Here is a 14,070-nt window from a genome sequence, read left to right on the forward strand (position 1 = left end):
TGCACATATATATGCACATATATGAGGATTGTATATATAATTACATGTATGTATATAATTTCAGTTTGCAAAAAGTGCTAGAGAGAAACATAAAGCAGGGTAATATGAAAAGGAAAATGTTATTTTAGATACTGCAGAATCAGAATACAAATACAACACTGAAGAATAACAGTACTCTATTTAATAATTGGCCATTTGAAGGCAAGGCTGTTATTTCCTCTTCCTAAGCACTAGGCAGTAAAACATTTCAATTCATTAAAAATGGACCAATGGCAATCTATATAATACCCTTTGCAAAAACAGTAAATTTTTCCCAAGAATACAGAGCTGTACGTTTTATATTTGTGGATTTAATGTTGGAGACCTGAGTAAAGATTCTAAACCTACCTAAAAAATGATTATACCGGGCTTCCCTGGCGGCGCAGTGGTTGAGAGTCCACCTGCCGATACAGGGGACGCGGGTTCGTGCCCCGGTCCCGGAGGATCCCACATGCCGCGGAGCGGTTAGGCCCGTGAGCCATGGCCGCGGAGCCTGCGCGTCCGGAGCTTGTGCTCCGCAACGGGAGAGGCCACAACAGTGAGAGGCCCGCGTACCGAAAAAAAAAAAATTATACCTAGGAGCTAGAATATCACTGCTGTACCATTTTATTTCATCCACTTATATGAGAAAACAATTTTATGAAGATACTAAGCATTACTGTGCAATTGAGATTGGTTGTGAAACCAGTTTTAATCTGTTTTCCCTGGCCTTATTTTCCTGTTTGTGATAAAGTTCAAAGACATTAAATCTAGAGTATTAAATTTTAATGTTGAAGCTCAGTCTTCACAATAAAAAGTGTGTAGCATTAGTAAAACCAAACCAAACGAAGAAGACTTCAGACAAGCAAAAAAACCTATCGTGTCAATTCCTCTTCTAAGAAAAAAACACAAAGTGATCCTTTAAATTAACTATTTAATTTAATCTTTACTTTAATGTCTACTAATAAATTTAGTTTTAGAAGATTGAATAAGATATTATTACTTAAATTATTCTTCTTCTTGGAAATTTTATATTGTGCTGAAAAGAAACAGGAACAACCATACTCTTGGAGAAAGTTTAAGGATATAGAAAACCTTGATGATTTCAAAATTTGGCTTACCTAATTTATCTTCAAGGATACACAGTGTCTAACACCTTGAATACAGCATCTACTGAATGAGTCACCACCTTACATCAAAGTAAAACAACATGTAAAAAATATCAAAACAAGAAAAACCTTTGTTTTATCAGCATCAGTGAAAACTAAATAATCCTTTTCATATTCTCACCAAATTAAAAAAAAAAAAAAGAAATCTCCACTCATACAATGCCAAGAGGGCTGAGACTAGTCCAAAAATCTGGGACTTGGTCAATCTCACATTCAAATCCTATACAGAAATAACCTTGCTTAGCTTATGAGAGCTGACAGTACCCCTGCTCAAGGTGATAAGGCTGCAGGCATTGTATACACTTAGCCACTGGCAGCAGAATAAACACTGACAACTTGACAGTTCATCAATTGGAAAGCCATTCACTCTTTTTGAGACCTAGAGATACTGGGAATGGAAACTTAATTTTAGACACAGGTCAGGTAAATCTATACTGTAATTATTTGCATGGCAAAGCTTTCCCTTGATAAGTATCTTTGAAGATATTATACATGTACTAATGTCCATGTGAAGGAACTGCCCCATTTATAAATGGAGCTAGCAATCTACAAACTAATTCATAATACTCTTAAAGTTATTTGAGAGCTAGATTTGAAACTTTATAAATTCAGTAATTAATTAAAATTGCAGTTTGATAGAAAAATATTTGAGTTATAAAAACAAATAAATATTTAAAAATTAACAATGCTTAATATTTTTTTGAGTGTCAACAATGTAAAAGGCACTGTAAATATTTATGGTCTCTTATGTCAGTGCACTGGAATGTTTCAATACAATTTGGGAATCAGAGTATAGAAACATAAACAAATGATTACAGGAGTTCTTTAATATTATTTAAGAATAAAGTAGGCATAATTTGAAGTAAATGATTCATTTTAACTGAATGGCAATGATAACACATTACAGACTTTGAATTCAGAGCAAGGCAAAGCAACTACACCGATCCTGGAACTACACTAATCTTAGAAGGCTGAATGAAGCCTGCTTCTTCCACCCTTAAAATTATGAATTTTTCATTGTCTAGAAGCCATCCACCCTTCCAATCATGAATTTACACGTCTCTCTCTTCAAACACAGCTTCCTGGCTCTGAAGCTCCCTCACTTAATCCAAGCAATACCAGTTTCTTCACACTTGCTGAGGGCTCTATCCTCTCAAGCCATGCTTTCTCCCTGTTGTTGAGACTCCTCCTGCCTTCAGTAGCATAAATATCCAAGTGAGACTTCATGCTTCACCACCTCAGCCCTTCTCCTGACAATATCTTTACCCTCACTGCCTCATTGTACTGCTATCAGAAACAATAAAACAAAACAAAAGCAGTCTAATGAAATCCCAATCCTATATTAACGCAAATTCATTCTGTCCACTGAATGTTGCTGGATAAAAAAATAAGAAAGCCATGTAGACTAGTGCTACAATGAATTTCTGGTCTCTAACTTCATATGAGCCAACAGACCTGCCTGGCAATTCTTCCGTCTTCCCTAATTTCTTCTCTCTGGTTTGCATCAGCAGCTCTTTCAAAACTTATTCACTGGCTATAAACTTCCAACCTCATTATCTCTAATGGTTTCTGCTATACTTTCTCTCCTGGCAGATAATCTCACCTCCCATTTGTCCAAGAAAAGATAACATATTTCTTAACAATTTCCTTATTTCCTTAACAATTTCTTAACAATTTCCTTATTTCCTTAACAATTTCTTGACAGCACACGTGAAAAGTTGCTTGCACTCACACCATTCTCTCCTTTCTCCTTCTCCACATTCCTCAGGAAAATGATGTCCTTGGTGCCTAAGATTAAGTACTCCACCTAATTCTGGATCCAACTGTCTCTCTTTCTCTTGGACTTCCATCAGTGATCACCTGTCTTTCCTTTATCTTCTTTCTCTTATTCCCTGCTGCCTTGATCTGCGAGCATTCAAGCATACTCATCTCTCTTACATTCTGAAAATTATCGCCCTCCATTTCACAAAGTCATTTAGTGACCACTCTCATAGCCAAACAGGTTAATATGGTATTTACCCTTACCTCCTCTACTCATCACCTTCCTTTTTACTTTTCAATTTGTTACAATTTAACAAGCATTACTGCTGAGATTTTCCTCATAAATAGCAATTATTTGCAATATTTTTTGATGCACTAGGCACAGTTCTGGACCTGTCATATTACTAAATCATTTAGGTTATACCTACCTCTGAATTTAGTAACATGCCCAATGTCCCTTGGTTTTAAGCAATGCAACAAGAATTTGAACAGTCTGATGTTAGCAGCCACATTCCTAATCCAACTGCTCTGTCTCTCCTCAGTTACTAATGAACCCTGAGTTCTTAAATTCAATGGACTCTCTTTAGTCCTTATATTACTGCTATTCTGCTACATTGCTAATCCCCCTCTATTTCTTGAAACACTTTCCTCTCAGCTTCTATTAGAATAGGACTACAATGATCATCCTTGTATATATATACACCTTCTTATTGAGTTGGGATAAGTATTTTGGTAAAATACGGTAGTATTAGAATCACAAGGCTTTAGGAAAAGTAATAACAACATTACATGGGGTAGTTTACACAAAAGATATTGGAAGAAAGAAGAAACCTGATGCAAAATGATTATACATAAACTTAGGAATAATAATAGGGAGTAGGGAAGAAGGAAAAGACATAAAGTTTTTATAAGGAATTAAGTAATATTCATATAAAGACCTTTTACTTGTATCTGCATAGGTTCTACTGCAAATGAAATCATTTCTGTATGTATAACTTAATGTGTACAAAAGTATTTTTTTTCAAAACAGGTAATGTTATATACTAATCCTGATTTCACAATTATAATAAGGTCTAAAAATGTTTTCTGATATCTTCCACAAGTAATTAAGTGACAAAAACTCCAAAGAAATATACATTACTTTCTGCTAAAAAATTGTGAAAATTTCATTTTCTGAACCTTCAGTTATATTTATACTAAATTTATTTTATGATTCTAGTTTAATTATTTTGTTTCCACCTGACTCCAGATAAATGTAACTCATTTCTTATTACTAAATAAATAAATTTGAAGGCAGAGAATTGGCTCTAAGACAGACTTTTGCCAATAGTTCTGAAATTCTCTATGACTTAATGGTAATCTTTGATGCTCTCTAAGTCCTTCCTGATTCATGAATTTAGCTCTAACACCAGATACTTAGCATTAGTTGTTCACTCACCATAAATCCTATGTTGATAACCACAGGTTTTGCCATCATAAACCTGCTACACCCATGCACATTAGAGTGAGGTCCACACTGAGACACTCAATAGCGAAAATGCCGAAATATAAAAACAAAGACAAATCTTAAACTCAGCCAGAGAGGTAAGAGATGATGACTGGCAGTGAGACAGACAGCAGAGTTATCAACAACAACACTGAAGCCAGAACCAGTACAGTGATATCATGAACGTGCTGAAAGAATAAAACTAGCATTTTGAAACTCTGTGTCTAGGGAAAGTATGTTTAAAGGAAGAAGATGAAATAAAGACACGTTCAGGTAAATAAAAACTGAGAAACAGGGCCACAAGAAAACCATCAAAAGAGGAAAATTTAAAAGCTATACTTCAGGCAGAAGAAAAGCAATTCTAGATACAGATGCAGGAAGGAAAAACAAGCAAAGAAAGTAGAAAATATGTGGGTACATATAAATAAATGTTTATTGCACAAAATAGTAAGGGCAAGACTTTTTGGAATACAAAAAGGTAACATTAAAAACATGAAGAATAATAATCTATTTATGTGAGAGGTAGATACATTAAGTGAATAAAGTTAAAATGTTGTTAAGTATGTTTATTATCTGAGAGGAGGATGATGATATTAACTTTAGACGTTGATAAATAAAGTATGCATGTTGTAAATTCTAGAGGAACTATTAAATAAATAAAAACAGAGTATATAACTTACAAATTAATAGAGGAGGAAAGAGGAAATTAAAAAATATATATTAACAATACAAAAGAAGGCAAGAAAGGACAAAAAAGGAAGCTACACTAGGCAAGTCAAATAGAATGTACAAAATGGTAGAATGTACAAGATGGTAGACTTAACTCTAAATGTATTACTAAATATATTTCATTTAAATACATGTAATGCTCTTGTTTTTAGGCATAAATAGTCAAACTGGTATCATATAATCAATTATATAGTTTTTTTAAGAGTTATGTGTGGAACAAAAGGATACAGGAAAAGTTAAAAGTAAAGGATAGTAAAAAGAAATGGCATTCAAATATTAATGGAAGGGAAATTGCTTTAGCTCTATTCATAGCAGACAAAGATATTATTTACAGAAGAAAGCATTATCAGAAGTAGAAGCCTTATAATAACAATTTAAGAGTGCTATTTATAAAGAAAACTATTCAGAAATAAAAATAAGTTCAGATCTTGAAATGTTTCAGATATGTAAAAGGATATTATTAGCAGTTTTATGCCAATACATACAGAAAAGAAAAAAAAACTTTAAAAGATCATAAAAATAAAGTTTCTTGGCTTTACAAGAAGAATTAGAAAATATGATTTTTATTTTTATTTACTATGAAAAAGTAGAATCAGTAATAAAAAATATTCCCACAAAGAAAATTCTAGTCCAAGTTGGCTTCATAAGGTCATCTACCAAACACTCAAGGAAGAAATTCTTCCAATCTTACATAACTCATAGAGAATAGAAAAAGAGGAAACGCTCTCCACCACATTTTATGAGGCCAACATAATCTTAGTATCAAAATCCAACAGAGGAAAATTTCAGGTAACCTTAATCATGAACATTAATGTAAAAACCTTAAGCAAAGTGGTAGCAAATCAAAAAAAATTATGTAAACATTAACATAATTTTATATAAGTATAAAAATTAGGTTTATCCTAGGAATACATGAAGTTTCCTATATCTGATCAAAGTTAATAAAAAAGAAACAGGAAAACATTATATTTAGTAGTGTAATACTGCCATCTTTTTCTCTGATATCGATAATAATCCAAGGATGCTTATTACTATTACTTGCATTCAACATTGTCCTAGAGGCCCTAGTCAGTACACTAAGCAAGTAGAAATAAAAGGTGTAAAAACTAGAAAAGAAGAGATGAAATCATTAATCACAGATGATATGCAGAGAACTCACAAGAATTTACAGACAAATTATCAGAATTAAAGAGTGGAGCTGCTTCCACGCTGCACCCTGGGGTAGGTTTGGGTGATGAAGAAGGGTAACCAGATTAGTATGAAAAAGGAGGAGACCTGCAAGATGGAGGAGGATTAAGATGTGGAGATCACCTTCCTCCCCACAAATATAGCAAGAATACTTCTACTTGTGGACCAGCGGCTACAGAACAACTACTGAACGAAGGGGCTTGGTGCTCTGACCGACAGTTGGACCTGAGCCTCTGAGGTGGAAGAGCTAAGTCCAGGACGTTGGACCAACAGAAAACTCCCAGCCTCATGGATTATTAATCAGTGAGAGTTCTCCCACGGATCTCTGTCTCAACACTAGCACCCAGCTCCACCCAATGGCCAGCAAGCTCCAGTGCTGGATGCCTCATGCTAAATAACTAGAAAGACAGGAATACAACCCCACCCATTAGCAGACAGGCTGCCTAAAGTCATACTAAGCTCACAGAAACTGAAAACACACCACCAGACAAGGCCCTGCCCTCCAGAGGGACAAGATCTAGCTCCACACACCAGAAAGCAGGTACCAGCACCCACCCCACCAGGAAGCTAACACAAGCCACTGGATTAACCTCACACACTGGGGACAGACAACAGAAGTAAGAGGATCTATGACCCTGCAGCCTGTAGAAAGGAGAACCCAAACACAGTAAGTTAAACAAAACGAGAAGACAGAGAAGCACACAGCAGATGAAGAAGCAAGGTAAAAACCCACAAGACCAAACAAATGAAGAGAAGATAGGCAGCCTACCTGAAAAAGAATTCAGAGAAATGACAGTAAACATGATCCAAAATCTCAGAAATAGAATGGAGAAAACACAAGAAATGTTTAACAAGGACCTAGCAGAACTAAAGAACAAACAAAACAGTGATGAACAACAAAATAACTGGAATGAAATATACACCAGAAGGCATCAATAGCAGAATAACTGAGGCAGAAGAACGGATAAGTGAGCTGGAAGATAAAATGGTGGAAATAACTGTCATGGAGCAGAATAAAGAAAAAAAAATGAAAAGAATTGAGGACAGTCTCAGAGACATCTGGGACAACATTAAATGCACAAACATTTGAATTATAGGGGTCCCTGAAGAAGAAGAGAAAAAGAAGGGGTCTGAGAAAATTTTTGAAGAGATTGTAGTTGAAAACTTCCTGAACATGGGAAAGGAAACAGTCAATCAAGTCCAGGAAGTGCAGAGAGTCCCATACAGGATAAACCCAAGAAGAAACATGCCGAGACACATATTAATCAAACAATCAAAAATTAAATACAAAGAAAGCATATTAAAAGGAGCAAGGGAAAAACAACAAATAAAATACAAGGGAATCCCCATAAACTTATCAGCTGATTTTTCAGCAGAAGCTCTGTAGGCCAGAAGGAAGTGGCAGGATATACTTAAAATAATGAAAGGGAAAAACCCACAACCAGGATTACTCTACCCAGCAAGTATCTCATGCAGATTCTACGGATAAGTCAAAAGCTCTACAGAGAAGCAAAAGGTTAAGAGAATAAGCACCACCAAATCAGCTCTACAACAAATGCTAAAGGCACTTCTCTAAGTGGGAAACACAAGAGAAGAAAAGGACCTACAAAAACAAACCCAAAACAATTAGGAAAATGGAAATAGGAACATACTTATTGATAATTACCTTAAATGTGAGGGGATTAAAGGCTCCAAGCAAAAGACACAGACTGGCTGAACAGAAACAAAAACAAGACACATATATATGCTGTCTACAAGAGACACACTTCAGAACTAGGGACACATACAGACTGAAAGTGAGGGAATGGAAAAAGATATTCCATGAAAATGGAAATCAAAAGGAAGCTGGAGTAGCAGTAATCATATCAGACAAAATGGACGTTAAAACAAAGACTATTACAAGAGACAAAAAAGGACACTACATAATGATCAAGGGATCAATCCAAGAAGATATAACAATTATAAATATTTATGCACCCAACATAGGAATACCTCAATACATAAGGCAAATGCTACCAACCATGAAAGGGGAAATCAACAGTAAAACAATAATAGTAAGGGACTTTAACACTCCACTTTCACTAATGGACAGACCATCCAAACAGAAAATAAATAAGAAAACACAGGCTTTAAATGACACATTAAACAAGATGCACTTAATTGATATTTATAGGACATTCCATCCAAAAACAACAGAATATACTTTCCTCTCAAGTGGTCATGGAACATTCTCCAGGATAGATCACATCTTTGGATGCAAAGCAAGCCTCAGTAAATTTAAGAAAATTGAAATCGTATCAAGCATCTTTTCTGACCACAAAGCTATGAGACTAGATATCAATTACAGGAAAAGAGCTGTAAGAAATACAAACACATGGAGGCTAAACAACTCACTACTTAATAACCAAGAGATCACTGAAGAAATCAAAGAGGAAATTAAAAAATACATAGAAACAAATGACAATGAAAGCATGATGACCCAAAACCTATGGGATGCAGCAAAAGCAGTTCGAGGAAGAAAGTTTACAGCAATACAATCCTATCTCAAGAAAGAAAAGAATTCTCAAATAAACAATTTAACCTTACACCTAAAGCAAATAGAAAAAATAAGAACAACAACCAAAAAAACCAAGGTGGGTGGAAGTAAAGGAATCATAAAGATCAGATCAGAAATAAATGAAATTAAGAGATGAAGGAAACAATAGCAAAGATCAATAAAACTAAAACCTGGTTCTTTGAGAAGATAAACAAAATTGATAAAACATAAGCCAGACTCATCAGGAAAAAAAGGGAGAAGGCTCAAGTTAACAGAATTAAAATGAAAAAGGAAAAGTAACCATTGACACTGCAGAAATATAAAAGATCATGAGAGACTACTACAAGCAACTATATGCCAATAAAATTGACAACCTGGAAGGAATGGACAAATTCTTAGAAAAGTACAACCATCCAAGATTGAACCAGGAAGAAATAGAAAATATGAACAGACCAATCACAAGCACTGAAATTGAAACTCTAATTTAAAACCTTCAAAAAACAAAAGCCCAGGACCAGATGGCTTCACAGGCGAATTCTATCAAACACTTAGAGAAGAGCTAACACCTATCCTATTCAAACTTTTCCAGAATATAGCAGAGGGAGGAACACTCCCAAACTCATTCTACGAGGCCACCATCACCCTGATACCAAACCCAGACAAGATGTCACAGAAAAAGAAAACTACAGACCAATATCACTGATAAACATATATGCAAAAATCCTCAACAAAATACTAGTAAACAGAATTCAACAGCACACTAAAAGGATCATATACCATAATCAAGTGCAGTTTATCCTAGGAATGCAAGGATTCTTCAATATATGCAAATCAAGCAATGTGATACACCATATTAACAAATTGAAGAATAAAAACCATTTGAGGGCTTCCCTGGTGGCGCAGTGGTTGAGAGTCCGCCTGCCGATGCAGGGGACACGGGTTCGTGCCCTGGTCCGGGAAGATCCCACATGCCGCGGAGCGGCTGGGCCCTTGAGCCATGGCCTCTGAGCCTGCGCGTCCGGAGCCTGTGCTCCACAACGGGAGAGGCCACAACAGTGAGAGGCCTGCGTACCACAAAAAAAAAAAAAAAAAAAACATTTGATCATCTAAATAGATGCAGAAAAAGCTTTTGAAAAATTTCAATACAGACGTATGATAAAAACTCTCCAGAAAGAAGGCATAGAGGGGACCTATCTCAAATAATATATGGCTATATATGACAAACACAGAGCCAACTTCATTCTCAATGGTGAAAAACTGAAAGCATTTCCTCTAAGATCAGGAACAAGACAAGGTTGCCCACTCTCACCACTATTATTCAACATAGTTTTGGAAGTTTTAGCCACAGCAATCAGAGAAGAAAAAGAAATAAAAGGAATCCAATTCGGTAAAGAAGAAGTAAAAATGTCACTATTTGCAGATGACATATCACTATACATAGAGAATCCTAAAGATGCTACCAGGAAACTACTAGAGCTAATCAATTAGTTTGGTAAAGCAGCAGGATACAGAATTAATGCACAGAAATCTCTTGCATCCCTATACAATAATGATGAAAAATCTGAAAGAGAAATTAAGGAAACACTCCATTTACCATTGCAACAAAAATAATAAAATACCTAGGAATAAACCTACCTAAGGAGACAAAAGACATGTATGCAGAAAACTATAAGACACTGATGAAAAAATTAAAGATTGGGCTTCCCTGGTGGCTCAGTGGTTGAGAGTCCGCCTGCTGATGTTGGGGACACAGGTTCATGCCCCGGTCTGGGAAGATCCCACATGCCGTGGAGCGGCTGGGCCCGTGAGCCATGGCCGCTGAGCCTGCGTGTCCGGAGGCTGTGCTCCACAACGGGAGAGGCCACAACAGTGAGAGGCCCGTGTACCGCAAGAAAAAAAAAAAAATTAAAGATGATACAAACAAATGGAGAGATATACCATGTTCTTGGATTGGAAGAATCAATATTGTGAAAATGACTATATAACCCAAAGCAATCTACATATTCAGCACAATCCCTATCAAACTACCAATGGCATTTTTCAGAGAACTAGAACAAAAAACTTCATGATTTGTATGGAAACACAAAAGACCCTGAATAGCCAAAGCAATCTTGAGAAAGAAAAACAGAGCTGGAGGTATCAGGCTCCCTTACTTTAGACTATACTACAAAGCTACAATAATCAAGACAGTATGGTACTGGCACAAAAACAGAAATATAGATCAATGGAACATTTAGAAAGCCCAGAGATAAACCCATGCAAATATGTTCACCTTACCTTTGATAAAGGAGGCAAGAGAATACAATGGAGAAAAGACAGCCTCTTCAATAAGTGGTGCTGGGAAAACTGGACAGCTACATGTAGAAGAATGAAATTAGAACACTCCCTAACACCATACACAAAAATAAACTCAAAATGGATTAAAGACCTAAATGTAAGGACAGACACTCTAAAACTCTTAGAGGAAAACATAGGCAGAACACTCTATGACATAAATCACAGCAAGATCCTTTTTGACCCACCTCCTAAAGAAAGGGAAATAAAAATAAAAATGAATAAATGGGACCTAATGAAACTTAAAAGCTTTTGCCCAGCAAAGGAAACCATAAACAAGATGAAAGGACAACCTTCAGGATGGGAGAAAATATTTGCAAACGAAACAACTGACAAAGGATTAATCTCCAAAACATACAAGCAGCTCATGCAGCTCAGTATCAAAAAAACAAACAACCTAATCCAAAAATTGGCAGAAGACCTAAATAGATATTTCTCTAAAGAAGGTATACAGATTGCCAAGAAATACATGAAAGGATGCTCAGCATCACTAATCACTAGAGAAATGCAACTCAAAACTACAATGAGGTATCACCTCACACCAGTCAGAATGGCCATCAGCAAAAAGTCTACAAACAATGAATGTTGAAGAGGGTGTGGAGGAGAGGGAACCCTCTTGCACTGTTGGTGGGAACGTTAGTTGATACAGCCACTACGGAGAACAGTAATGGAGGTTCCTTAAAAATCTAAAAGTAGAACTATTATATGACCCAGCAATCCCACTACTGGGCATATATCCTGAGAAAACCATAATTCAGAAAGAGACATGTACCACAATGTCCACTGCAGCACTATTTACAATAGCCAGGACATGGAAGCAACCTAAGTTTACATTGACAGAAAAATGGATAAAGAAGATGTGGCACATATATACAATGGAATATTACTCAGCCATTAAAAGAAACAAAATTCAGTTATTTGTAGTGAGGTAGATGGACCTAGAGTCTGGTATACGGAGTGAACTAAGTCAGAAAGAGAAAAACAAATACTGTATGCTAACACATATATGTGCAATCTAAAAAAAAAAAAAACGTTACTGAAGAACCTAGTGGCAGGACAGGAATAAAGACACAGATGCAGAGAATGGAGTTCAGGTCATGAGGAGGGGGAAGGGTAAGCTGTGACAAAGTGAGAGAGTGGCATGGACATATATATACTACCAAATGTAAAATAGATAGCTAGTGGGAAGCAGCCGCATAGCACAGGGAGATTAGCTCAGTGCTTTGTGACCACCTAGAGAGGTGGGATAGGGAGGATCGTAGGGAGACGCAAGAGGGAGGAGAAATGGGGATATATGTATATGTATAGCTGATTCCCTATGTTATAAAGCAGAAACTAAAACAGCAATGTAAAGCAATTATACTCCAATAAAGATGTTAAAAAAAAAAACAACACAAACTATAACCCAATAGGAAAATGGCCAAAGGACCTGAATGGGCAATTAACTCAAAAAGAAACCCGAGGAGCAAACAAATGCAGAAGATGCAGAATCTTTTTATAATAACAGAAATGCAAATCGAAATAAAAAGATATATCATTATACACTGAATAACTTAATAAAAATTTAAAAGTGTAACAAAACCAACATTTAGTGCAGTTTGAATTTGTAGCACTGATGGAGGTATATAAATTGGTAAATATCTATGAAAATAGGTTTGAGATTATCTAGTAAAGTTCAGTGTATGTTTTCTTGTATTGCAGCAATTCTACTCCTGGATACAAATCCTACAGAAATACATGCACAAGTACAAGAGAATATATCCAAGATATATGTCTAAGAATATTCATAATATCATTGCTTATGATAGCCTAAAAGCATAAACAGACCACAGCAAGTTGTGACACATTTATACATAAAAAAATGATACAGCAATATAAATGATTAAACAACAACTTCATGTAACAACAAGAATGCATAACACAAACACAACGAGGAATATAAAAAGCAAGAAGAAAGAATATATACTATATTGTGTCCGTTGATAAATTGAAATATCAGAAAAACAAATATTTAATGATGCACACTTAGGTGATAAAATTATACTAAAATGTAAACAAATTAATATCATAAATTTCAGACTAACAGTGATACTACTGAGAAGGGAAGTCAGGGATGTCAACAAGAAGTATAATGGGGGTTTTAGGATGATTGATATGTTCTACTTCTTTACCATAGTAGTGGGTGTTTCCTTTACAGTAATTCACTAAACTATCCTTGTGCTTTATGTAGTTTTCTGTATGTTTGCTATCTTTCACTATAAAACAATTAAAAACACATTAAGATAGTTTCAACTTCTCTAGCATAAATTTACCAAGAGGTTTTTATTGCTCATTAGAATAACTCTAAATTTCAATTTATATAAACTTTTCTGCATCCTGCACCTCAGCACTGGAAAGAAACATCTACTGAAGACTTTACTTTCAATGCAGCCAACTTTATACAGTTACAGATTTATAGCTATGAACTCTGTATGCACACTCAATTAACTTAGGTTTTTCCCTACCCAAAATATATAAAAATGGCAAATCAGAATTGTAGAAAAGTCATTTCTCCAGGGTTTTTACATTTCTCCTTAAGAAAGTTATTGGCCCAGTATTTCATGAAACATCCTTTATTGGCGCTCAACTTCTTACATGTGATCTGTAGTATAAAACAAGAGTCCATGTCCTGCAAACCATTTTTTTTTCTACTTACTACACGGCATAGATGCTGAAATACTGTAATGTCACATTTTATAGTAAACTTTCCCTCTTAATATATAAAATTTATCAAAGCTCTTATTCTGATTTTGTGCATGTTACAAGCTAAAAACCAAGTAGCTATGCATTGCATAAATATTAAATTCACT

At 35.4% G+C, this 14,070-nt stretch overlaps 1 protein-coding gene across 3 annotated transcripts in view; it reads right to left on the bottom strand.

The window, feature by feature from the left end:
* Window positions 1–14,070, bottom strand: part of GRID2 (glutamate ionotropic receptor delta type subunit 2) — a gene marked incomplete at both ends in the record, with an annotated part of 1,370,777 nt that overhangs the window by 516,122 nt on the left and 840,585 nt on the right. The window lies entirely within an intron of this gene.

Source organism: Leucopleurus acutus, assembly GCF_964270905.1.
Source record: "Leucopleurus acutus genome assembly, chromosome: 4".
Classification (NCBI taxonomy): domain Eukaryota; kingdom Metazoa; phylum Chordata; class Mammalia; order Artiodactyla; family Delphinidae; genus Leucopleurus; species Leucopleurus acutus.